General features: G+C 42.7%; 1 protein-coding gene across 4 annotated transcripts in view; it reads right to left on the reverse strand.

Moving 5' to 3' along the window:
* Window positions 1-27,952, reverse strand: part of LOC126297807 (protein O-linked-mannose beta-1,2-N-acetylglucosaminyltransferase 1-like) — a 1,990,313-nt gene that overhangs the window by 1,516,971 nt on the left and 445,390 nt on the right. For all 4 annotated transcript variants that reach the window (XM_049989012.1, XM_049989016.1, XM_049989017.1 and 1 more), the window contains exon 4: window positions 27,823-27,872. The gene's annotated coding sequence lies outside the window, so the exon portion shown is untranslated. The remainder of the gene's footprint in view (window positions 1-27,822; window positions 27,873-27,952) is intronic.

Below are 27,952 nucleotides of genomic sequence, written 5' to 3' on the forward strand. Positions count from 1 at the left end.
ACTGATGTACGACCCGGACATATGTGGTTCATATTATGGTGGTGAAGGAAATTATAATCTCGCAAAATATTGAGAGAAGGTAACACAACTTCCTGAACACAATTTCTTGCGCCGAAATACTGGATTAAATCCAAAACCTCTTCGTACTGTCTCATGGACTGTTCATATGTGACACAGTTGATGATGACCTTTTCGGCGGATAAGGATTGCCTCCTGCAGCTCAACAACAGTAGACAATGTGTGACGCTACATCTCACCTTTATTTCCCGCTCTCTTCCCGATTATAAACACAAACAACACTTCACTCAACACCGGATTACCACTAAACATTTACATTTCTGTGCTCACATAAAAGCGCCGCCGATAAATTTATCTCGAATTAAATTAATCTTATCGGAGACGGTGGACCATCCAGTGAACAGACAATAAATGAGATCGTGCCCATCTTGTAGTTGGGGCTACTGGTCTAGTGGTGAAGCGTACCTGGAAACTGAATGCTGGCCGGATCGAATTCCTGTCGGACTACAGAATATTTCAGTTTGCCTCCAACATTTGGCGTCTCAACAATGGGTCTATTTGCCTTGTATTGAGCGCACCACGTTGTAGCAGTCGGTCGGCAGAGTTGGTGGCGAGCAGCTGTAGTAAATGACCGTACAGGTCGGTCGCGATACTCTGAAATGATTTGTCTGCGGATGGTAAGAAACTTTTCCAAAATAGTGATTCCTCGCTCGAAATGGTCCAAAGTTTTATTTAACTGTTGATCAGGTAGTTCTGTTAAAGTCAGTGGCTAGTCTTCTCTGAAGTTTGATTAAAGACGAGAAGGCTACCAGTAACGAAGTGCCACGACGAATGTTCATCAGAGACAAGGATATCGATAGGAGTGCCCCTGGGAAGTATGATGGGACTTCTACCATTTTCTGTGTACATATAAATCATTTTGTGGACAGAATGGGCAGCAATCTGCCGCCGTTTGCTGATGATGGTTGTAATGTTGTTGCTTTAATTTGTTATGTGAAAGCGGTGCTGATAGACAATAAAAGAGGGTTAAAAGCTGTGAGCTATCTGAGGAAGTTAACGTTGCATTCCTGAGCAACTGTTTCACCAGGTATCCAGTCTAGCTTACCAAATTTCCAACCAGACTAACATTAATTATAATCTTTTAACAGTCATACGAAAACCGGTGATACATATATAAAAAAAGAGAATTTAAATAAAAATAATTAAATCAGTTTATATTTGGAAATTTACTTTAACATTGATCATTGAAATTTCAGCTTATCAAACTTGTGTCATAACTAAGCTGGTGCCTTATTTAGGATTGTGAAAATGTGAGTTTGTAATCTTACGGAACACATCAAATAGGGAGCCAAGATTGGGAGACTGTTATTTTATGAATGTAGTTTTGTATGCACACGAAGAACATTGAAACATATGAAAGAGGAAATTAACCACAACCAACCGATTCAATTTTCACCCAAAGAAGTAACGTTTGTAGCGCAATCCTGTCCGTCATGTAATTACCACACACTGGTATACTAAATTCATACTAACTCTCTATGAAATCTCCCCGAAAAGAATAGCTGAGAGCTACTTTGATCATTACGCCACATGCTTCACGTGGTCAACTTGGTTTACACAAAGGGTGTAACTCCACAATAATTTTGATAATTAAAATAAATTAGATCGAAAAGCAATTTACAAAAGAAAAACCTCGAACAGGTTACTATCGTCTTACTATTAACCTGATGGGTCAAACAATTGTATAAGCACGTGGTACTGGTCTCACAAAGTACACCCCACGTGGGTTGAACATAAAGAAAAGTTGCTATATTGAAAAATATTGTTAAGACGAGACGTTATAATCTCACGCACATTCGTATTTAAGATTGATGATCTTAGTTAGAGTTTCTGATCAACACGTGGTTCCACTTTACTCACAAAGTAGTGACAAAGCAATTACTGGAAGATATTCTGAAGTTGACACTCGAAACACACTGCGTTGCAATTTAAGGTAACATTAGATATTTTAGAGCTAAAATCTAAAAATAAAGGTGATTAAATTTTCAGTTAGGCTGAACTTAAGAAATCCATTGTCCTGCGGACTTAGCAGACACGCGCTTAGCCGGAGATCTTACCACTTCAGACGCTCGCCGCGGACCGACTGACCTGCGCTCCTACCAAGGGTGCATATACAAAACGGAAATGACCAGAGGGGCAGCTTCCTATACCAACATGACGAGGAACGGACAGGACAATACTAAGGATAGAAACCTCTTTGCTTCTAGAAAGCGTAGCTACCTGTTCCGACGTTGGTCCTACTGTTCTCTAGCAGACAGGCTTGTCTGCTACCATCAAGCATGCAACTAGAAATACATTTGCTCATTCATCTTTTCACACAGAAGGGAAGAGAGATGACAGTATCTTATCATACACAGCATATAAAAGAAAGCGGATGTAGGTTCCGTATGAGACTGTGTGACATGAATTACATATAAACTGTGTTTTAAAGTGTAGTAGTGTGACAGATCGTTCTTGTTTATGTGTAAAAGGAACACGTTTCACTGCTCAGTCTCCTCCCAGATAGTCAGAAACTCCACAGTGAATTTAGAAGAGGAATTTATGCCGTAAATGACAACAGATTTAAGAAATTAACATGAAAGGAATCCAACAGAGACCTTTCATGGTTTGGTGTACGGGGATGTGTCGAAGTTGAGTGACTGTAGGAGGATACAAGATGACTTAGACAAAATTTCTAGTTGGTGAGGCGAATGGCAGCTAGCTCGAAATGTAGAAGAATATAATGCGAATGAGTAGAAAAAACAAACCTAAATGTATCCAGCCTGGCACAGTCGCGACGTTTAAATATGTGGGTGCAATGTTACAAAGCGATATGTGAGGACTGCGGTAGGGAAGGCGAATGATCGTTTTCGGTTTATTGGGAGAATTTTCGGAAAGTGTGGTGCAGCTGTCAAGGAGACCGCGTATAAGACGCTAGTGCGACCTATCCACCAGTACTGCTCGAGTGTTTGGGGTGTGCACCAAATGGGATTAAAGGAAGACATCGAAGCAATTCAGAGGCGGGCTGCTAGATTTGTTACCAGTTTCCAACAACATTCAAGAATTTCGGAGATGCTTCGGGAATGCAAATGGGAATTCCTGAAGGGAAGGCGACGTCCATTCCGAGGTACACTACTGAGAAAATTTAGAGAACCGGCACTTGAAGCTGACTGCAGAACGATTCTACTGCTGCCATCATACATCTCGATTAAGAACTACGTAGATGCGATACGAGAAAGTAGTGCTCATACGGAGGCATACTGACGATTATGTTTCCCTCGTTCTCTCTGTGAGTGAAACAGGAAAGGAAATCACAAGTAGTGGCACATGGTATCCTCTGCCATGCACCGTACTGCCAGTCGCACCTCCAGGACATCGAACAGTCTCATGCTTCGACGGGGTCGAGCTCAGTCTTGCATGAACGACATCTTGTCGAAATCGGGGGCACTTTGGATAATGGGTATGAAATTATCTTCCAAAATCTACCCGTACCATTCAGTAGTGGCCGTGCCATGAAGGAATATCGCAGCGATTATTCCGTGACTGGACATTGCACACCAGACAGTCAGCCGTTGAGGGTGAAGAGACCTCTCGATCGCGAAATATGGATTCTCAGCCCTGCAAATGCGCCAATTTTACTTATTGATGAACCCATACAAATGAAAGGGGCCTTTGTCGCAAACCAAAACCACTATGCTCTTACTAATTCCCATCATGGCCCGCGGCCAGCCGAGCAGTTTGAACGCCCTAACGCAAACTGTTCAGAAGTTATGACGATTTTATTTCATACTGTTCAATAATTGTCACCCTGTACCAGCTTTTCACATTAGCAATGGCTTATCTCGCGTTTTCCTTAACCTATGATCTTGCAATGTTAATAACTTAAATATGTTACCAAGAGAAATGTACTCACGAAAGTTCATTACTCTACATTATTTACTTTTTGCTTTCGCGATTTTTTTTTCGTCAGTGTATTTAGATGTAGATTTAAGAGTTAAATTCAACATTCCAATTCATACCGCATTCTGCTTCAGGATAAGAAAAACATAATAGATCCGTAGGCCACTGATCAACGAGGGTATAACGTCACGAACTTTACAGTGTCGCCTTTACCCACCAGTATTGCTGTGGTTGGTTAGGGACAGGCCAGTCGCCGAATTAGTGTCAAATTAAAAGACTTGCGCCTGACCACTGAGCAACATAGAATTATTATCGTCCGTTCTTAGCTGTTTGTATCGAAATGCCCTAATATTACAGGCTAAGACGTTGTATAACAACACCTTATGGTAAAAATATGTTGTGTACTTTGAAAGAAAGAAGGAAAGAAGTAGAAAGGGGAAGACGACGACTTACGTCACGTCATGATCTCCAACAACCAATTTAATACCAGATTATTATATGCCAAAGTTTACCATGGTTTAGGGTGCTTCAAGATGCTTTCCAATACATCATCATTTTAGAATACCAGTGACGTTAAGGAATTTTGAATCTGGTTATCACTGGATTAAAGTATTTTTGAAAGAATATCATTGCTTATGTACACAACATTGGCGTAAATAACCAGATGCCATTAGACATGACATTTATCATGATTAATACGTGCAGGAAAGAGATCTGTTCACGTACATGACAAAGGCAAATGTTTTGCAATAATGGGTGTAGACACATGATAGTTCCCACAAAAGAGGGTTAACATGGACACGTTTGGTTAGTTTCTACGGTATTTGTTAAAATTGAACGTATGGTTAACAACTACCCTCTCCCGTATTGCTGTGACCGGACATCTGGAATACAAACCTACTGCTCTAACAAGGGAACCTCCCCATCGCACCCCTCTCAGATTTAGTTATAAGTTGGCACACTGGATAGGCCTTGAAAAGCTGAACACAGATCAATCGACTAAACAGGAAGAAGTTGTGTGGAACTATGAAAAAAATAAGCAAAATATACAAACTGAGTAGTCCATGCGCAAGATAGGCAACTTCAAGGATAATGTAAGCCCAGGGGCGTCGTGGTCCCGTGGTTAGCGTGAGCAGCAGCTGCGGAACGAGAGGACCTTGGTTCAAGTCTTCCCTCGAGTGAAAAGTTTACTTCCTTTATTTTCGCAAAGTTATGGTCTGCCAGTTCGTTCAATGACGTCTCTGCTCACTGTAATAAGTTTAGTGTCTGTGTTTTGCGACCGCACCTCAAAACCGTGCTGGATTCATATTGCCCACGGAATACATCTCACGTATTTAATGCACTCTCGTCCAAAGTAGCGAACAGTCAACTGCCAGCGAGGGAGCCTCGTTAGCAGGAATACTCTCTCTTCCGTGCGCTGTAGTCGACTGACGACGTGTGTTTCGATGTTTGTTTAGGTGTAGCGTCCCCATACTACGGTGCAGCTACCTCGCATCGGATGGACGGACGGACGGAGGGATAATAATTGTCTGAAAATGAAAAAAAAAATTAAACTTTTCGCACGACGGAAGACTTGAACCAAGGACCTCTTGTTCCGCACCTGCTCACGCTCACCACGGGACCACGGCGCTCCTGAGCTCAGACTCTCCTTGATGTTGCCTATCTTGCGCATGGACTTTTTTTTATATAAAAATGGCTCTGAGCACTATGGGACTTAACATCTTAGGTTATCAGTCCCCTAGAAATTAGAACTACTTAAACCTAACTAACCAAAGGACATCACACACATCCACGCCCGAGGCAGGATTCGAACCTGCGACCGTAGCCGTCGCGCGGTTCCGGACTGAGCGCCTAGAACCGCGAGACCACCGCGGCCGGCTGCGCACGGACTACTCAGTTGTATACTTTGCTTAGTTTTCTCATAGTTCCACACAACTTCTAACTTGTTTTCTCGATTGATCTGTGTTCAGTTTTTCAAGGCCTATCCACTGTGCCAATTTATAACGAAACCTAAGGGGGTGCGCGATGGGGAGGTTCCCTTGTAAGCATAACTTTGTCAGGAAACGGCATCTGATGACAGGCAGCTCAGTAGTTTCGATGACAGGCAGCACAGTAGTTACGCCTCTGGCTTCTCATCATGGACAACAGAAATCAAATCCCAGGCCTTATGTTTATTGTGGTACCTCTAAATCATTGCACTCGAATACTTGGATGGTTGCTGTAACTAACAGCCCAAAATGTATGTCCTAGACGTCCGCATCAGCTGCGGTAGTGTTCCTCGTCTAGTGACCTCGAAATCGACTGAGCTCGAAGATCTTTCTTCCTTTACTTGTGCTTCCTGTCAAACTAAATTTTCACGAAATAAACTGTACTAATATTCAGTTTCTTACGTATTTATCTTGTTTAATTCTTCAGGATGTTACATTCTTATCTCTGTAGCGGACAAGAAATTTTGTGTTCACTGAAATGTCGGTACTGATCAGGCATACCGGCAATGTCGGTAAAGGTTAGCAAGTATAGAGGCACACAATTTAATTGCAGAAGCAGAAGAAGGTAAACGCTTGTGAGTAACGTTAGACGATCTCCTCCTACTGTGAGGAAAAAATGGGGTCTCTTACATATTTTAACGAGAAGGTGAATTGAAGACTTCAGTGTTGATCACATTTTGATTTATTTCAACATGTTACCGGTTTCGGATATATAGCCATTACGGTCGTTACCTGAAATTAGCAAATGTGTGAATCTTAATTTCGAATTCACTTTCTGATATTTAGTTCCTCTTACTAATTCTGCGCACATATTTCATCTGTGCCACTGGCACCAAACTGTTTCACTTTTACCCATTATTAAAATATTAGGTATCCTGTTAATTAGTTCAGATTACGATTACGCGTCCTGTGCATCTCTACTCTTTCTAGGTACTTGGCTTACTTATTTTCCGTGTGTATGTAAGACGTACATGTTTCACAGATTATAAAATACCTTTACTTTCACATTCATCTTATAAATTTGATGATGGGTGCAAAGTCGAAACCGATAACCTGTTTAAACAAATCAGTATGTGACAAAGGGTATGAACTATTCAGTTTACGAATCTCGTGTTTAAACAATTAGAAATTTTAGTACTAGACTTCATTGAGCAGTAGAGTGGGATACTGAGACGCTATCGAAAAAGTATTATTTTGCTCTTCTAGGAGTGAACTATATGATGATTATACACAATAAGATCTGTGAATCGGTACTTACCTATTGCGGGAAGTGCGCTACTGTTATTTACCTCCGGAGCATGCGTCTCAAAACGACTCAAAACTTAAAAATAGTGAGAGCTCCAAAATGTACAAAAGAGTACATCACAACTAATGGAGACAAGTTTCATTCGAGGTTGGAAATTTCATTTCTTCAACAAAACTATTCGCAGACCATTACAGACGAGTAAGCATAAACAAGCCATGCATAAAGTTAACGAAATCAGAAGCAGTTCAAGAATTAAGTGCCAAAATTATAATATTGGATATATTCATGAGCACTAGGTTTACTTCAGATGTCCCCACCATTCTTTGTTTTTAACTTAGGCTGAGAGGAGTAAACCTCATTATTTGCTGTAATGAGAAAAAAAAGTGCAAGGAAACATTTCCACTAGATGGAGCGAGGTAGTGCAGTGGTTCACATACGACACTTAGGCTTGCATTATGGAGGAGTGGTGATGAAATCCTTGTTCAGCCACCCGTATTTTCTATTTCTTTGTTTTCCTTCGATTACTTCCAGGATTACTTTCACTAGTCGACAGATTTCCATCGCCGACCATATTCTACTGAATCGTCTTGCACTGTAGTTACAGCTTTAAAAAGCTGTTCCTTTTGTTTCTTAATAGACATCATAGCAGCCGTTGACTCTATAAAATATTTGTTACTATTGCAATTCCGGCCTTATGGCCATTTTCAAGTAAACTGCAAAAGTTAAATTCTGTCAGAATATAAAACTATCTGACATGAGTACATGTCGTCGTCAAAATGCAGTCTTTTGAATGTGAGATTCCCACAAGATCCGATGAGTACGACACTTGTGGGACTCTTACATTCAAAAGGCTGCATTTTGACGACTACATGTACTCATGTCAGATAGTTTTATATTCTGACCGAATATAACTTTTGCAGTTTACTTGAAAATGGCCATAAGGTCGACATTACAATAGTAACAATAAATATTTTATACAGTCATCGGAGACTATGATGTCTTTTAAGAAACATTATACGACTGTGAAACCCAACCATGAGTAGTTAATCTTCCTTTTGTGCTTCACTTTTCTTACTCAGGAAGTAATTCCACAAACTTTGCCCACACAGCAAGAAGGTGGTTCCCATGGAACTCATTACTACAGAACTGTCAAAATGGCGCCATACTTATTAAATGTAGTACGAAATTCTGTTCTCTTCCCTAACGTTCCAAATTTTCAGTACAAACTAACCAATAAAATCTAGTATACAAAAAAACACTGAGTCTTTATTTTCATTGGCGAATTTTTATTGTATCAGAGATAGTGTTACACTGTCATATGTACGGAATAGGCAGAAACCACATCACACTTTAAAACCAAGTGGCAATGCCTAAATTAGTGTAAGGAAAGAAGATTGGAATTATAACGCTTCTCAAATTAGAACACAATAGCTGTTTGAAAGCAGCAGTAGTCTGTGTAGTCTACTGAAGGAAACATCCTTGCTGGTGCCTAAATTAATTTAAGGCAGGCTCGGAAATAAATAAGGATTAGTAGTTAGAAGGATTAGGGTTTGGGGAATTGAATCTCATTCCACGATAACAAAGCGTACGATGGCCGCATCGGCGCATCGAATGTGTCATCGTGGTTTCGAAATGCGTAGTGTAGAATCACTTTTCAAATGAAGCGCGAATGGCAAAGAAAAGGGAAAACGTGATAATTACGTCGGAAACCTGTGGGTATCACTCAGTGGAAGGATGGGTTTCAGAAGCACACGCTATGCTACTTGTGAGACATCAGGCCGAATAAAAAGGGTCCGGAAAGACCAGCGGGGAATTTCACGAGTGGGGAGTGTAGACCCGCTCTTCGCCTTAAAACGATTTCAGCGCCGGGAGGCGGCGCGCTCCTCTTTAATGAAACGGACGGGGAGCGACAAACGCAATAACAGCCGTAACAATACAAAAAACTTGAGGCCCACTCCCACATATCGCAAATAAACGTCGGCCGAGTTACGGCATCTCTGTCAACAGACGCAAGTACTTCTCCCGCGCAGCAATATTTCAACACGCAACTCATTTATGGGAATTCGATAAAAGCGCTGTTTATATGAGGTGCGAAAATTGCTATAAACGTTACCATATTTCAGGCATTAGATGCACGGTTTGCTGCAGCAGGGAATATTGTTTTGCGGTGCTCGAGCCAGCGTGATATCGACTGTACAAAAATGCGGCGCCGCGCGGCAGCCGCCGACCTGCCTCCGTCGGCGCGAGGACTGTTTTAAATCAAAACATTCGCCAGTTCCTTTCCGCTTGTAAAAGGCCGGCCGCATCGCAAAATAAAACCGGCCGATACGTCATCTGAACAAAGCTTTCGACCGCTGCTGACACCGAAGCCATTTTGCACGTCTAACAGTCTAGCATTCAGTGCCGGACTGTCCGAGAAAAAACGTAGCTCTGACTGTTGTGCTAATGACACTCCCGTGAATCTTCTAAATAGTTACTCATTGTATACTTTTATCAGTTATTGCCGTGAAAAGAGAAGAATTTGTGTTTTTAACGCAGCTCCACGGATTTTCCACGCTTTTAGGCATGGCGCTCGGCATACACAGCCGTTCACCCAGAGGAACTGATCCACGTTGGCGAGTTGAGAAAAACTTTGCACGAGATTCAGTGCATTTTCTTTATTAAGGCGCCAGAAACGTAGGATCTCGAGTTTTCTGATATCTTATTCATTTAGGTTTTTCAGAGAGACTAGGGAAAAACGAAAATGCGACGCTTTTATTTCCATGTAAAAAAGGAATCGCGCTAAAAAGATAACTGAGTATCGTTCAGTGATGACTGGATTTACAGGTATGACTGTGACACATACCACGGGGCGTATATTACCAGTACAAACATTGTTTGCCTTGACGTGTCTTGAAATAAATAACATGCTTAGCAGGAAGACCGCACCACAATCAACTCGCAAAACTTTCTGAGGCCTATGTGTATCTAAATAGTCTTATCATTTAAATGAGACCTTGAAATGTGGTTAATGCACTACATGTAAAGAATATATGTCTATGTTACTGGGGCTACAACATTTAAAAACAGAACAGTGGCGACTCTTGTTGAAGAACATAATAACAGTCAGCGAAAATCTGTTACAGCTGTGTTATCTTCTTGTAACAAAAGAAGAAGAAAACAGGGAGTCTGTCTGCAATGAGATCGTGTCAAACAGCTCTATTTCGTTATTTATTAACTGAGCACTAAATTCCCCAAAATCTGACTATTTTACTACCTGACAATGTCACCCAGCTAAACGTGAGCTCCACTGTACAGGCACAAAGTGTAAAAACTCTGATTATACAACTTGACAAAAGCAGAAAGATGAGATGGTTTCTATCGTCTTTGCTGACTTGAAAGCATCACCGAATGCTTCTACCATACGCTATTGGTAGAGATGAAGCTGGGATTTCGCAAGGATGGACCAGGGATCAGAATGTAACTTATTCAAATGAACCAGCCCGTCGTTCTCCTCAAGTGGTGTACGTTAACGATAGAACGTCTAAATGTCGACAGTCTGTCGAAGATTTGAATCCCGGTCCCTTAGTGGCTTAAACAGCGCGCAGTCTTTCTTAGTGTCGACAGCGATCTTACTATACTCGTAGCTAGTTGCAACCGGAAAATCGTGGTCGAAGGAACAAACTGTCATTTTTTAATGGAGTCACAACCCTGAGACGAGTATCCAACTCCATCAATCACTAGACACGGAGGCACACCGTGCTTTTCGAAAGTTGTGAGAAGGGATCGACCACCTTATTCACACGACTAATCTGGCCATTAGATTAAGTACTTTAAGGAACCCACAGAGAACCTACCTGAAGGAAGCCGAAGTGGGACTCTCCTGAAAAAGTTCCTCCTCTTATACAATAATCTAGATCTCTCGGTCTCTGCCTTTAACTCAGTTAACACAGTGGCTATAATTTACGTAATAACCGAGGGGCTAACGGTGATTCTCAATATTTGGTAAGAAACGGAGTTAGTACCTGAAGAGTGATGTTTTGTAACAGCAGATTCAGTAGTTGTGCAACAAACGTGATTGTACAATAACGCATAAAAGTTCTGATGTGGAGAAAAGCCGTAAGATGTATTCAGACTCAAATCGATCTGTGTTGTTGACGATCCTTCCCGTACAATTAACGAGCGTTTATTCCATTCAGGTATGTTAATTTTCTTGAGATTGAAAGACCTAGAAACGGAAACCACAAAATCCCTCATCTCAGGAAGATAATGGCACTGTCATTTAGTAAATCACATTCTTCCTTGAGCAATATCTGACAGGCTTAACAACTCCGTCCACAACTTCACAACACAAACTACTGTATGACATGAGTAAGAAATAACGTATTTCTTTAGTCGTCTACGAAAATCTGCTCCCTGTATTTGAAGTGCAATTTTCCCTGAATTACCTTCATGTGCTCTATTAAACTAACTTGGTAAGAGTGGAAGCTAAAAGTGACCTGATCTGTGAATAAAATTCACTTCCTTAGGAGATCTCAGTGAAATTTTGTATACCATATACTATTCACTTTGTATGTTCTCTTGACTTTAAGTTATTTATGATTCGATACACTACATTTTCTGTGAATGTGAATGATTCCTCTGTGCCAGTCGCGTGTTCAAACAGTATTGGATACTCGTTTACACTGACCAAGAATAATTTTCAACAGGGAAATTTAATTCTGTTGTACACAGAAACTTTCGTTTCTTTACTTGGCATTTAATATACAGTGCACCATAAGGATATAATTTATACATGATATAACATTAAACAAAATAATTCCACAATATAATACAGTATGTACACCGAGTATATTGGGTTTCCCAGAAATTTTATGACCAACTTTGAGGGGTTGTAGAGGGTGTCTTGAGGAACAAATCGGGGACGGGAACCAGTTTTTGAGAACATCAACCAACGATGCTACAGAGCATCGCAGTTATAGGCGCCGACGCCTGGAGCTAAGCCATCCCTTCGGCACCAAACGTTACTTTGTACGATGATGGATCTTAGGTGCAACGCTCACAATGTTGTTTTTTAATTTAGTGATTGCGACTGATTTCCACGATCGTCAGTGTGTGAGATGGAGCTGGCTGCTGCGTACACAAGCCTTGTCTTCTATGAAAGCGACGTTTTTGGACACGGGTTTCCATTTGGGTCGACGTCTCTAACTTTGATGCTCTGTAGTGTTTTCGATGCCGTTCCCGTACACGGGTTCCTATCTGCGATTTATTCCTCGAGACACTCTCTACAACGCCTCGAAGTTTGTTGCAACATTTTTCGGACACCCTGTATACAACACACACAGAAATACCAAAGAATTTTTTGCACAGCTTACATATTAGTCACACATTTGTATTTATTGATTACGTTTCTACGACATTGAGTGGTATACTGAGAATACAAAAACAACCACACTCTAACTTGACAATATATGATAAGCTTGTATTACGTCTTTTCTATGTACACTATGTGACCAAAAGTATCCGGACACCCCCAAAAACATACGTTTTTCATATTAGATGCATTGTGCTGCCATCTGCTGCCAGGTACTCCATATCAGCGACCTCAGTAGTCGTTGGACATCTTGAGAGAGCAGAATGGGCTGCTCCGCGGAACTCACGGACCTCGAATGTGATTATGTGATTGGCTGTCACTTGTGCCATATCGTTTGTTCGCGAGGTTTTCACAATCCTAAACATCCCTAGGTTCACTGTTTTCGATGTGATAGTGAAGTGGAAAAGTAAAGGGACACATACGGCACAAAAGCGTACAGGCAGACCTCGTCTGTTGACTGACAGAGATCGCCGACAGCTGAAGAGGGTCGTAATGTGTAATAGGCAGAAATCTATCCAGACCATCACACAGGAATTCCAAACTGCATCAGGAACCACTGAAAGTACTATGACAGTTACGCGGGAGGTGAGAAAACTTGGATTTAATGGTCGAGCGGCTGCTCATGAGCCACACATCACGACGGTAAATGCCAAACGACGCCTCGCTTGGTATAAGGAGCATAAATATTGGACGATTGAACAGTGGAAAAACGTTGTGTGGAGTGACGAATCTCGGTACACAATGTGGCGATCCGATGACATGGTGTGGGTATGGCGAATGCCCGGTGATCGACATCTGCCAGCGCGTGAAGTGCCAACAGTAAAATTCGGAGGCGGTGGTATTATGATGCGGACAGTTTTTCATGGAGCGGGCTTGCACACCTTGTTGCTTTGCAAGGTACTATCACAGCACAGGCCTACATTGATGTTTTAAGCACCTTCTTGCTTCCCACTGTTGAAGAGCAATTCGGGGATGGCGGTTGCATCTTTCAATACGATCAAGCAACTGTTCATAATTTAAGGTCTGTGTTGAAGTGGTTACACGACTATAACAATCCTGTAATGCACTGGTCTGCACAGAATCCTGACCTAAATCCTGTAGAATACCTTTGGGATGTTTTGTAATGCCGGCTTTGTTCAAATGGGTCTGGGCACTATGGGACTTAACATCTGAGGTCATCAGTCCCCTAGAACTTAGAACTACTTAATCCTAACTAACCTAAGAACATCACACACATCCATGCCCGTGGCAGGACTCGAACCTGCGACCATAGCGGTCGCGCGGTTCCAGACTGAAGCGCCTAGAATCGCTCAGCCACTCCTGCCGACCGTAATAATGAAGGTGCTCGAATCGCCTGAAACCTTTTCTACGTAAGCAGCCTGACGTTCACCTGGTCTGCATACGACAAAACACAATAACCTGAACTGGCCGGGGTGGCCGTGCGATTCTAGGCGCTACAGTCTGGAGCCGCGAGACCGCTACGGTCGCAGGTTCGAATCCTGCCTCGGGCAGGGATGTGTGTATTGTCATTAGGTTTGTTAGGTTTAAGTAGTTCTAAGTTATAGGGGACTGATGACCTCAGAAGTCAAGTCTCATAGTGCTCAGAGCCATTGGAACAGTAACCTGACATGTGGGTGGGATATAAACAAGCGGGAATCCAGTACTCCAACACTGGAATAATGCGTTTTCTCTCGAAGCAAGTTTAAAAGCAAAGAAAGTGCTGAAGAAAACTAAATTGATAGTGACGAAAGAGCCAGAAATAAATTTTAAGCAACGATAGAGACAAATACCAGATCGGCAAGACAACGTTATTTCGGACATATTTACTCACCTGCATTAAATTTCCGTAGCACCTCTTTCTCGTGAACCGACTATATTTGTCAACTAACTACATTCTTACGTGTGAAGACACAGACTGCACTTACCTTTTAAGTGTCAGCTTAGTTTAATGATAGTCGTCGTTTTGTAAGACACCTGGCTTCCTCAGGAAGGCAGACAGTCGTAATTTAATATGACGAACAAAGCACAGTCACAAATAACAACCAAGGAAACGAAAGCTCTCACCTGATATTGATTGTATCATATTTAAGGATGATTACTATAATGTTACCGAAATCGTCCATACGAAATATCTAAAGGTATATCTGCAAAGTTAAGTCGTAAGAAGGAGGTTTCATCCAAGCGTCTCGTTCATCACGCAACTGTTAGATACGAAGCACAAACTCACTCTGGCCGGCCGGAGTGGCCGAGAGGTTCTAGGTGCTTCATTCTGGAACCACACGGCTGCTACGGTCGCAGGTTCGAATCCTGCTTCGGGCATGGATGTGTGTGATGTCCTTAGGTTCGTTAGGTTTAAGTAGTTCTAAGTTCTAGGGGACTGATGACCTCAGAAGTTAAGTCCCATAGTGCCCAGAGCCTTTTTTTGAAACTCACTCTGGAGGTGGATGGGGCGGCAAAGTGGCTCTGGTCGTTTCACAGGACGCATTCCCCCATGGGCCCAATTTACACTTTGCATAATGAATGGTGCCGTTCTTTAAATTGTAAATGTAAGATGATGCCGTAAAACAAAAAGAAAAGTCTTAGTAGTATATGATTACAAGATTAGAAGCGAACATCTAGAGGAAGCACATAGTTCAGATAATTAAGGTTAGCACTATTAAGCTATATTAAATGGCGCGAGCACAGAAAACAACTGTTAGGAAAGGCGAATTGTACGCTTACAAGGAAACATCGCCAACTCGACCCACCCGCCCGTATAGCCTCACTTGTTAAAGTGACCGCTTCCGGGAGGGGGAGGTACGCTGACACTGGATCGAATCCTCCGGCTGGATTAACGAGAATGTGTCGATGTGCTGGTCAACCTGAATATGATTTTTAGGCGGTTTCCAACATACCATTAGCTGAACACCGGCCTCATTACCACGTTCCGCCTCAGATACATGCTACGCAAACACTTTAGAACACTTTCTCACACTTGCACACAGAATTTTTTCTGTATGCGGACTGACTGGGGACAGTTGCTTTTCTACAGAGGCACGAATAGGAGACTGATGACCTTCGGCGTTTGGTCTCCTGAAACACTTAATCAGCATGGCCGACTCGATCTCAAATTCTAAGGCGAAACAAGCACGCATGCAAGATATCAGTCCCACCAATCGATACCGCGCTAAAGTTTGGACAGTAATTGTGATAGTAGGCAGTTATGACGTTCGGAAAGAATAGCTTTTAAACTGTCGCGCGCACAGGTTGTTTGTCACTCGCTCCGTCCCACTTCAGCTGTCTAATGCCCTAGCGCGAAGTATTGTACACAGGAGTGAAAACCGGAGCACTGCTATTCGTGAGATGTTGAAGGCTGTGAAAGAGGAGGTGGAAAGCGGACACATCTGCTCAACGTGTTTTAAAATCTTTTTGGAGAGCACATGTTGAACTCTATAAGAAAAAAATGCAATTCTCCGAATGGGACGAAAATCGGTAGATATGATGTACATGTATAGACAAACAAAGGATTACAGTTCCAGAAAAATTTGGTGACTTATTCAAGAGAAACATTTTCACAAATTTGGCAAGTCAATAACGAGATAGTCTACCTATGGCCCTTGTGTAAGCAGTTATTCGGCTTTGCACTGATTGATAGAGTTGTTGGACGTCCTCCTGAGGGATATCGTGCCAAATTTTGTCCAGTTGACGCTTACGTCGTCAAAATTCCTAGATGATTGGAGGACCCTGTCCACTATGCTCCGAACGTTCTCACTTTTGGAGAAACCCGCCGACCTAGATGGTCAAGTTAATATCTGGCAAGCACAAAGACAAGCAGTGGAAACTCTCACTGTGTGCATGCGGGGATTGTCTTGCTGAAATGTTAAGTCCAGGATTGCTTGCCGTGAAGGGAAACAAAACGGGGTGTAGAGTGTCGTTGACGCACCGCTGTTCTGCATGTGTGCCGCGGATGACAACCGAAGTGGTTCTGCTATGAACCCCAGACGATGACTCCTGGTTGTCGGGCTGCACGGCGGGGGACAGTCAGGCTGACATCCCACCACTGTCTACTCCAGTCAATGAGATTCCAAGGCCAGAGAGACGCCCCAGACAGCGGAAGGATGCCAACCTCACTGTCGTCTGCCATACAGCCCGACAACTTGGAGTGATGATTTAGAGTGCCATTTCATTTCAGAGCAGGACCCATTTGGTTGTTGTTATCCGCGGCATCTTTAAAGCATGGCGATAAGTCGACGATATTCTACACCTCGTTTTGTTGCCCTTCATGGCAAGCCATCCTGAGCTTACATTTCAGCAAGATAATATCCACCTGCTCACGACAAGAGTTTCTAGTGCTTGTCTTCATGGTTGCCAAGCCCTACCTTGGCCAAGGTCACGTCTGGAGCGTTGCGTGCAGAGTCCTCGAACCATCTTGGGATTTTGACGATCTAACTAACCTGCCAGCTGGACACAATTTGGTAAGACTTCCCTTAGGACATTCAACGCCTTAATGACTTGATCAATTTCTGAACCTTTTTCTCTTGAATAAATAATTCAGTTTTTCTGTAATTTCGATCATAAGTTTGTCCGTGCATATAGATCACATCTACCGATTTCCGTCCTCTTCGGATAATTTCTTCGTGGTGTGCTCTTTTTTGTCTCAAGAGTGTACTTCCTCTCATACAATACGCGCATCGAATATGACATAAATGAAGTTTAACAGCCCTCCCTGCCACTCACTATACTCTGACTTGCAGAGTATATATCTAACTGTAGATGTGACCAGGGATAATCAAACTGCGTACAGTCCGCCTGGGAATCATAACATCCAAACATTGCAATGAAATTTAACTAAAATCAAAAATATCCGTAAAGGCTACTGTAGATTTCATTAATGTAGCAGAGTAGCCCATTTTCCGTGTCGGATGTATCTCGAAACACAGTTTCTGGCACTTTTCTAAGGAGCTCGGAACTCCGGTAAGACCAATTTGAGTACTTTAGGTAGTTATTCACAAATTTTGGAGTGTTACCAATTTTCGTTGGTGTAAAACTAAAACAGTAACACTGTTTCGACAGTTCGAAGTCATAACCATCTCAGCAGTGGAATGTCGTTTCTGACGATACGAGCGTAATGACAGCAGAACGCCCAGTCCCGGGCGCCTTTGGTTACAAACCCGTCGAGCTGACTTCGGGACTATCAAGACGGAGAACTTTTAAGCTTAAGAAACTGAGTATTGTGGAGTCAGCATTAGCAAATATGGGCTTATTGGCTCTCCTTCCACGCAGCTCACAGGAAGTTAAGCGTCTGGGGGTTACCGTGACCAAAATACAACGGAGTTGGCATTCAGTCATGCTGCGTCGCTGCTTGGACAGTCGATCCATATCTACATCTATATCCATATCGATACTCCGCAAGGCACAGTACGGTGCCTGGTGGTGGGTACCTTGTATCACTGCCTAGTCATTTCCTTTCCTGTTCTACTCACAAATATATCGATGGGAAAAAGACTGTCTATACGTGTTCGTGTGAGCCCTAATTTCTCGAAGCTTATGTTAGTGGACCTTACGCTCTACCTGTGTTGGCGGCAATAGAATCGTTCGGCAGTCAGTTTCAAATTCCGGTTCTCTAAATTTTCTCAATAGTTTTTCTCCAAAAGAAGAAAGTCACATTCCCTTCAATGATCCCCATTTCAGCTCCCGAAGCAGCTCCGTAACACTTCCGTGTTGTTCGAATCTACCGATAGAAAATCTAGCAGCCCGCCTCTGAATTGCTTCGAATCTTCCTTCAGTCCGATTTGGCATGGATCCCAAACACTCGAGCAGTACTTAAGAATAGATCGCACCAGCGTCCTGCATGCGTTCCCCTTTACAGGTGAACCATTTTTTCCTAAAATTCTCCCAATAAACCGAAGTCGACTATTCGTCTTCCCTACTGCAGTTCCCACATGCCCGTTCCACCGCATATCGCTTTGCAACGTAACGTCCAGATTTTTAAACGACTTGCCTGTGTCAAGCAGGAAACTAGTAATTCTGTACCCGGAACATTACAGGTTTGATCTTCCTACTCATCCATATTAACTTACATTTTTCCACATTTATTGCAAGGTGCCGTACATCACACCAACTAGAAATTTTATCTAAGTCGTCTAGTATCTTTCTACAGTCAAGTTCGACACTGTACCGTAAACCACAGCAAACAACGGCAGACTGCTGCTCACACTGTCCGCCAAATCATTTATGTATATAGAGAACAACAGCGGTTCTATAACACTTTCTGGGGCATTCCTGACTGTACCCTTATCTCTGATGAACACTCGCCGTCGAAGACAACAGACTGGCTTCTATTATGTAAGACGTCTTCGAGCCACCCACACATTCGTGAACTTATTCAGTATGCTCGTACCTTCGTTAACAGCCTGCAATACGGCACCGTGAATGCAAAGTTTAGCAGCGACTTGGCCAAATCATTGACATGTGACACTCAGCTGCTTCGTGGGGGATAGGGCAAAACACGAACAGATGAAGAATGTAGAAGTACTTTGCGAAATACCGACTAATAACGCAAAACAGATGTGGCACGAGTACATAGACTCTTGTGTAGAAGGATGCACTGCGAAACGCTTCATGAGAAACAAAATAATAAACTGCCATGGACAGTAAATATTACCATTAGGCCGTATAAGGAAGAAACGCTACAGTCTAAGAAGTTAACACCCTGTCAGCGTCTAAGGTCTTTAAAAACGCAGTTCTACAAGAATACGGAAGGAACTCTGCCATGTCCATGCTGAAGTTCAATGGTTCAAATGGCTTTGAGCACTATGGGACTTAACATTCGAGGTCATCAGTCCCCTAGAACTTAGAACTACTTATACCTAACTAACCCAAGGACATCACACACATCCATGCCCGAGGCAGGATTCGAACCTGTGACCGTAGCAGTCGCGCGGTTCCAGACTGAAGCGCCTAGAACCGCTCGGCTACTGCAGCCGGCCATGCTGAAGTAACCGTCACGACACTCACATATAGGGACGTATTGTAATCATGGTAAACGTGAATCAGAATGACCAGAGAAGAGCATGAAAAATTCTGTTCCTTAATTCGAGCCCAGTGAGTTAATCAAAATGTCAAATCTCTCGATAACAGACACAGCTACGACATATTCTTAAATCGACTTCGCATATTTCCTACCACAAAATATCCTGCCGAGCATTTCGTATTCCCTCTTGAATTTTTACACGCTTTGACAGAATGCATAATGGACGGTATACGGGTGCACGCTGTTCGGTTTTTAATACGCACGATTTCCTCTTTATTTTCAGAAAAAGAAAAATGTTTTACCTTCTCGAATGCAGAATCTTCCACACTTCAGAAATGCAGCATGCCAACGCATTCAAGTGCTTTATTACGAAATCAACTAAGGCAAATCTGTCAAAATAAACCAGTCCCGCTTCCTCCGAAGCGGGCATCTCTGTCTTTCCCACTGAAAACTCCCCCCCCCCCCCTTTCCCCTCACCTCTCTCTCTCTCTATCTCTCTCTCTCTCTCTCTCTCTCTCTCTCTCTCTCTCTCTCTCTCTCTCTCTCTCTGTGTGTTGTTTTATGGTACTCGTGGAAATTGACGTATCACATTCTGAGAAATGGGGATTCCCTCGTGATTTCGGTCACAACGTGCGTGGCTGGCTGCTACGGACCTAAGAGGCGGGTATGCGCATGGCGGCGTGGCGTAGCGCGTCGCGTCACCGGCCTAAGTTGTGACAATCAATAACTCATCAGGCTCCTCACACTGCCCCAAGTTCTCGCCACTCTGCGGAGGTCAGAAGCCAGCCACAGCCCCCAGCCCCCTCCGCTTAAAGCCTTAAACCCTCCGCTATTTCAATATCAGCTCCGCTGTGACGCTGTGTGTCTATTGCACATCTGCAGGACTGCCGAGTCGACCCTTCGGCGACTCCGGCAGAACGAGTGTGAAGAGCAAAACAAGGCGATTAACGCCTTAGTCACTCAAATGACAACAGTAAATATTGGTTATTATACATCGTTTTACGCGCAGTGGTCCTTAAGCTGTATACGTCTTTGCTGTGGCAGATTAACGTGTCAGCACAAAGTTTTGTATGTCCCACAGACAGCAATTCATCGGCTAGACATAGTCTATTGCGCTCAAGGAACCCGTGCTGTTTCGTTCGGTTTGGCCACTATAGTTAGCAAACAAAACTTGATAATTTATCGAACGAGAGTTTTGTAAGCGATCTCTTTCGTGCTATAATTATACACCCTTAATATTGGTACGTCTTAACCAGAATCAAACCCGCATACGAAGCAGTGTCGTCAATGAAGTACAACATTTGTTCCTGACGCCATATTTATTACTAACACCAACGTACAGACAGAACATAACTCCTGGACGGTGAGAACATCTATTTCTAAATTATTCCAATATATAAAGCCAATAAAATATATGAAAAAAGCGACCCTTACAGAACTGAGAAATACTGAATGACCATCAGTTGCATACGGTCATGTTTCAACTGGAGACCCTTATGTGCCAACCAGTGACGCTAACTCCACGCCACGCCACGCCACACTGCATTCAGCACAGCTCGCCGCAATATTCTTACAATAACGTGTACGTCTCCAACTTAAAGTAGCTCCGGGCAGATACCCTCGGAAACTTGAGGGTACTAACTGACTCCCTGGCAAGGAGACCACACGGCAACTGGGGTTCTGTATTGTTTTTAAATTTATGGTAAGTGAAACTCATAACTCAAATATCAGTCAACGAAAGCTGTTCGATGTAACTCTAAAAAATTCTCAGAAACGTCGACTTTGAAGTTTGTCAACAACATTTTATACGCTGAGGATGGTCGTTTTTTCTCAACAAACAGCGTTTCTTTGTAGTAGTGTGTTCGCCTGGGGCGTGAGTTGCGTGGGATCGAGTCAAAGTGGGGTAAAATTACTAAGCAATGATGCATGCTCTTCAAATATTTTCGCGAAGCGTGAAATACAGAAAGATATGGAAAAAATTCATTTGTAATTTATTTTAATTCAGACAATTCTGATTGACAATCTTTCATAAGAGATCTCTGAAAAGAACTTATGTCGGCATTTAAAACGAATTTATATGTGCTGTTTGTAATTACAAATAAGAAGACGTTTTCTGCATTGAAATGACTATTAGATGTGTTAATTAGCATATACAGGGCAATCAGGAACCGTCTGAAAGCTTGTGGTGGTGCTACAGGGTACACTGTGCTGAGGAATAATTGTTCGAAGAAAAAAAAAAGTACGATGCGTTGCCCTGTTCCGAGTTAATTAGCACTGAAGTCGCCAATCAGGCCGTTGCGCATGGTAAATTCAGTCCGCAGATCGTGGTCGTGCGGTAGCGTTCTCGCTTCCCGTGCCCGGGTTCGATTCCCGGCGGGGTCAGGGATTTTCTCTGCCTCGTGATGACTGGGTGTTGTGTGATGTCCTTAGGTTAGTTAGGTTTAAGTAGTTCTAAGTTCTAGGGGACTGATGACCATAGATGTTAAGTCTCACAGTGCTGAGAACCATTTGAACGGTAAATTCAAATGGCCCGCCATATACAACCAGTGTCACTTGTTCTAACAGCATAGCCAGTAGGTGATAATGCACGAGACTGCACTGACTTTAATTAGGGTTCGATCCTGCCTACGGTACCATGTCCAACATTTCGATTGTTTGGTCTGAGGAAACAAACGAAGTTTTCATTTAGCACGCCGTCTCCAGCGGCCCGCTTGACTTTGCTTGCGCAATGGCCTGATTGTCTAACTTTAGTGCTAATTAACTCAGAAACGGTCCAACGTAACGAATTTTTTCGTCACACTTATTTCTTAGCACAGCCCATCCTCCAATAGCGGTACAAGCTTTTCGGCCTGTATCTGACCGCACTATACGCTATGTGATCTAAGCTATCCGGACACCCTAAAAACATAGGTTTTTCATTGTGCTGCCACCTACTGCCAGGAACTCCATATCAGCTACCTAAGTAGTCTCATTAGCCACCGTGAGAGAGCAGAATGGGGCGCTCCGCGGAACTCACGGACTTCGAACGTTGTCACGTGACTGGCTGTCACTTGTGTCATACGGTCTGTACGCGAGATTTCCATTCTCCTAAACATCCCTAGGTTCACTGTTTTCGATGTGATAGTGAAGTGGAAACGTAAAGGGACACGTACAGCACAAAAGCGTACAGCCGACCTCGTCTGTTTGCTGAACATGTAAATCTTTGTACTTGTTTTAGTTGCCTTTTGAACTTTGGCAGTCACTGTTGCTATAACTGTCTGATGCTCACTGGAGCTGTCTATTGTGGACGTCCTGGAAGACCTTAGGTATATTTGCTGCCATTAGGTCAAACATAATTCCGTCGTGAGAGGATTTCCGAACTGTCTGTGCAACAGAATTTTCGGAAGAAGCATCTAGTATTCTTTCGCAGGATGTGTTGTCACATCCACCACTATCACAACTGTAATTTGTCCAGTTAATTGTTGGATGACCAAAAATTAGTCCATTGAGGGCAGTATGATTGAAGAACATACTTATCAGCGGGATGACAGTTTCCCTGAAACTGTCCATTTCATTTGGGAGCGGAGAGGAAGGGGGGATGGGGCGATTCAGCGGGATGACAGTTTCCCTGAAACTGTCCATTTCATTTGGGAGCGGAGAGGAAGGGGGGATGGGGCGATTCTGGTGGTCGACACAAGGACCTTCGATATTGAGTCCTGCCCAAAATTATTTCACGTGTACCATCAGTATCTATCTCGGTGTACATTTTTCGTTGCCTACCTCCACCAATACGTCATTCATATTTACAATTAGATTGTCCTTTCGATATACATTTAGGATTACTCGAAAAATGTCATTGCTGTAGATTTCTGAATGTAGCCAGTTCTCCGTACTAATGTTACGTGAGCTAAGCAACTTTTTGGAGACGTTTCAAAATCTAGGACTTCGTTGCGAATGCAAATGCAACTGATCATTAGAATGATCCCAGGAAGCTCAAACAATTAAAAATACTGCAACAGTTTCGTGAAATTCCTCCAAAAACAGGCAACGGGTTATACATTTTTTGTATTCTTTCTCCGCCGCTCGCGACGTCTGAGCGAAAAGAAACGTTATTTTGAAGTTACAATACACGAATAATTACACAAGAATAAATGAGATGCAAAAAGAATAGTTCCTTTGGCCTGCGTCATAAATCTTGCAACAAGTTGAGTATACACTCGGACGGTGCAAATCCCGTGGCTGCCTAGATCAATCTGCGGCAAAGTGGCCGCGCTGTGAGTAAGCCCGCAGCGATTAGAGCGTCCGGTCATTTGCTTAAAATAAATGCGGAGCCCAGCTGATAGCTGACACGACAGCCCGCGATAAGGCCGGCGCAGTTACCAGCCACATCTCGCTGACCTCACACAGCTGACAGCACGACCCATCCCTGGAACATATGAGCTCCACGCATAGCTTCTTTTACTGCAAAATCGTAAAAGAATATCCCTTCTGGCTTGCTCCACTGCGACCATCGGTCAAACAATCCTCTTTTACGGTTAGCTGTAACTTTCAACGACAGAGTATACCCCATTCACAATGTCACAGGAATTCTCTTACTGTGACGCCTTTTCCTTTACAAACGTTTTATATTGTTTTAGAGAGGTTGTCCTCATACGGATTTCTTTTTGTGGAGAGAGATAAAGCGTTCGGCGGACGAGACATCCACAGACACACCAGAAGAACTGGTTGCCCGTTCGGCTTTTGCCGGAGCCATTATAGATGAGACCCCTGGTTGTTTTGGGCGCGTTAGAAAATCATTAACACGCAGATGTCAGCTGTTCATTAATGCAAAAAATGGTTCAAATGGCTCTGAGCACTATGGGACTTTACTTCTGAGGTCATCAGTCCCCTTAAACCTAACTAACCTAAGGACATCACACACATCCATGCCCGAGTCAGGATTCGAACCTGCGACCGTAGCGGTCCCGCGGTTGCATTTATGCAAACAGAAGACATTTTCAGCAACATCTCTATAACAACATTAATAACACGGCAATTTCATCAACATGAACATCATTAGCATCACAACTCTCAAGTACCCGTAGCAGGGTGCTTGTGTTCCAGTACGTATTTCTCACATAAAATGTGTTCCATTACTGTTTTTCTCTTCTAATTACGCCAACAGTTCATTTGCGTGGTTTACCGTATTTTCATCTCAATCTCCCCCCCCCCCTCCTCCCCCCTCTGCCCCGCGTTTTCCAAAGTTCATTCTTTAAGATCACGTGTGCCTCGTACTGTAGCACTGTGGAACTTGTGGAACTGTGGAAATTGCATAAGAAATGTTAGTAATTATAAATTTATCATTAAGAAAGCGTTATTCATACTGCTGTATACCACAAATTAGTAAGAGTTTCGCCGCGCGGGATTAGCCGAGCGGTCTGGGCGCTGCAGTCATGGGCTGTGCGGCTGGTCCCGGCGGAGGTTCTTGTCCTCCCTCGGGCATGGGTGTGTGTGTTTGTCCTTAGAATAATTTAGGTTAAGTAGTTTGTAAGCTTAGGGACTGATGACCTTAGCAGTTAAGTTCCATAAGATTTCAAACACATTTGAACATTTTTTTGAGAGTTTCTTATTCGCGTTAGTTACAGTTGAATGGACACAGCAACGGTTCGTGACGCCTTCGCTTTGTACTATAAGAAATGTATTCGCAGTTGCTAATATGGACAACCATCAACTGCATTACGGAATGGTGACAGTGAAAATGTTTGCTGCGTCGGGACTCGAAACCGATTTTCCCGCTAATCGTGAGCGGTCGCCTTACCATTAGATTATCCGATCACGAATTACGGCCAAACCCAAACTCCCATCTGCCATCAACCATGTGTCTACAACTTGCATTCGTACATTCATTATGGGTATTGATATACAGGGAAGATAATTCAATTTAAAGTCGTTCGCCCGGTGTCGGCTGATAGGCACGATATTTTAGTGGCTGTGTTGCCTAGAACTACGATGAAAGCTCCTTCAGACATGGATGCATCATTGCATCGTATCGATCCCTTTGTTGGTACTTTTCACTTCTGAGGCTCCCCTCCTCTATCCGCAAGACCGCTTGTTCAACTTCGATGTAGTAGGGCACGTTTTGAATGTGAATTTCATTTCATATCCCTCTCTGTCTGTCTCTGTCACACACACACACACACACACACACACACACACACACACACACACACACAAACGATGAAAGATTTTCAATGATATTTACTCTGCAGTTTTTATAGAATACGACGAAAGTGATATACTGAATGTGGCTTATATGGCTTCCTCCTATGCCGTTAGCATCACAGCATAAATTTCCTTTCCCTGCATCTCCCAGTAACAAAGCCAGATTAAAATTCACACTTATGTCGTTGAAGACTAGTACTGTCATTTGTTAACCACAACAGTCAAGACCAGTTTTCACCTAAATGTGTCAATGTTCTCAAGAAAAGTAAAAAAAAAAAAAAAAAAAATAGACAGTTAGAAACTCTTTGGGATAATTAAATGTCCAGGGCGTTCAAAATTCCAATTCCACTTCCAAAATGTGGTAGGAAGAGAACCACTACCCAGAAGGACGTCACATTTGAACTTCGTATTATTCATGCAAGGAGAAACAAAATGGAACAAACAAATTAAACGAGAATTTTAGCAATAGAAGGCGCTGTAAGCATCTTACCGTAAATTGGGTCGCCTAAAAATGATAGATGAATAGCCCATGACGGCTGTGGTCTGAGTTGCACATTACACCATCTGTACTGTGCAATCTGCATGACTGCACAAGTTCGGCAGCCAAAAGTTGTGGCACTGTTAGTTAGGAACGTTCATCCTCCACAGCAAGGTCATATAACATCGGATGGGAAAAATCAGTTTTTATTTGCCCTGGAACCGCATAAAAAGAAAAATAGCACCGGTTTCTCATTGTCGTGAGACTGGAGCAAGACATGTTCCACAACACTGATGAGCAATACTCAAGCATAGGTCGGACGAGTGTTTTGTAAGCCACCTCCTTTGTTGATGGACTACATTTTCTAAGGACTCTCCCAATGAATCTCAACCTGGCACCCGCCTTGCCAGCTCCTGCAATGCTTTGGCCACATCTTTGACAGACATCGGATCAACTACTTTCCTCCCTCTGCAACACTGCACTTCAAAAGAACCTACCCTTTCAAATGTTGTAATCATTTTCCTCTATACTCTTAACAAACATCGGCCCAACACCTTTTTCATGCACTTGAGAGCCAAAAAATTCTCAGGGTTACTAGCGCACAGTCACCGTTCTTCTTACGAGCAGCGCGCGATCCTTGATGGAGAGTCATGTTGGGCGGCTCGGAAGCAAACTGGGGAACAGCCGTGCGCGCTCGTCTGTTTGTGTGCGTACTCTGACGCTTATAGCGCCATCCATTGGACAAACTTTCGATAATTATCTTTCATGACCTTTCCACTTGCGTCAATAATATTCTGTTCAAATTTGTCGTCATTCTGAAGAGTGGTCCTCTTTCTACAGCGTTGTGAAAATGGAACTTTTTGAATGGTTTTGAATATCACCGTTCTGTAAGAAGGAATTCTGAAAATCGTTAATGGATAATATTAAAGACTGAAAACTTACAGTAGTACAACTTTAGAGTAGTGGCACAGTCAAGCAATTTGGGCAACGAATGTGTTATACAAAATTCTTAGCCACATGACTGCTTTTGTAGCCGTATCTTTCAAAGAAAGTTGAAAAATTTGTCAACAAATCGTATGATCTGCAAACCATTTTCTTCCCTGTGGAACAGCATAAAGGTATTTTGAGGTACTTTGATTTTTACGTAGTTTATATATGCATTTATACATGCATTCTCATGAATTTTGAGTTACAACTATTTTATGAGATTCACGTTACTGGTTGTACCTATCAATTCATAAACCAAACTTACTGATTTTTCTTTAAATACAGTTTTAAAGTCGCAGACTACATTGTCGTAATGGTAAATGACGAGCAGTAATGGAAATCTCTAAAACAGGTCCTTGCGCCACTCTTGACAGTTAGGAGTGTTATTTCTAATTTTTAAACTGCTGGCACTATTTCGGTGTAGAAAGCTCATATACGTTACATGTCGGCAACTCTGACAATTTTTTTCTGGATTTCTTATCCCTCAGCAACTTTATATGCTAATATACAGAAAAGTTTCCGGGAACTGCTCCGTATAAGATTCTTATTATACCTACGATGAGTAGTCAACTAATTTTCGTTGAAAATGGAAAAGAATTTTAAGTATTAGTGGTCACTTACTTCAACGGTGAATATCCGTCACGGAGAACTATGATACCGCTGCCGTCTGTCTGAAACAAAAGAAATTAAATGATTTTTAAAGGTAGAATTCATTAAAAAAATCCACTATCTGACCAAGACTATCCGAACA

The sequence above is a fragment of the Schistocerca gregaria genome, chromosome X, assembly GCF_023897955.1.
Source record: "Schistocerca gregaria isolate iqSchGreg1 chromosome X, iqSchGreg1.2, whole genome shotgun sequence".
NCBI classification, from domain to species: domain Eukaryota; kingdom Metazoa; phylum Arthropoda; class Insecta; order Orthoptera; family Acrididae; genus Schistocerca; species Schistocerca gregaria.